The sequence below is a fragment of the Camelina sativa genome, chromosome 9, assembly GCF_000633955.1.
Source record: "Camelina sativa cultivar DH55 chromosome 9, Cs, whole genome shotgun sequence".
NCBI lineage: Eukaryota > Viridiplantae > Streptophyta > Magnoliopsida > Brassicales > Brassicaceae > Camelina > Camelina sativa.
This window is the reverse complement of record NC_025693.1, coordinates 21,382,894-21,383,330: the sequence shown is the minus strand read 5'-3', so window position 1 is coordinate 21,383,330 and position 437 is coordinate 21,382,894.

Here is a 437-nt window from a genome sequence, read left to right as displayed (position 1 = left end):
TAAATTTTTATATACTCTAGCACGGAAGCTGCTGGACACACTCTAGCACGGATTAATAATTTTATATACTCTAACACGGGTTAAAATTAACAATATAAGACTTATATAATACATTTACATTTCATGAATAATATTTACAATAAAAATTATTTGCATGAGTTGCATCCAAATAATATTATATACAATTACATATATAATATTTTAAAAATAATAAAATGTATTTCAACCCGTGCTGTAGCATGGCTCCAAATCTAGTTGTATTATATTACGAAAGATACTGAATGTCACTGTCGCATGTAGTTGACCACGCATAATTAATCTAAACGATAACAAAGCAAAAAAGGAGGAGCTCAATTTTGTTTAATACTTCTATTTTTTCATCTACATACAGTATATAACTTATGAATCTCAGTATGTTATTTTTTTTTTTTTTTTTT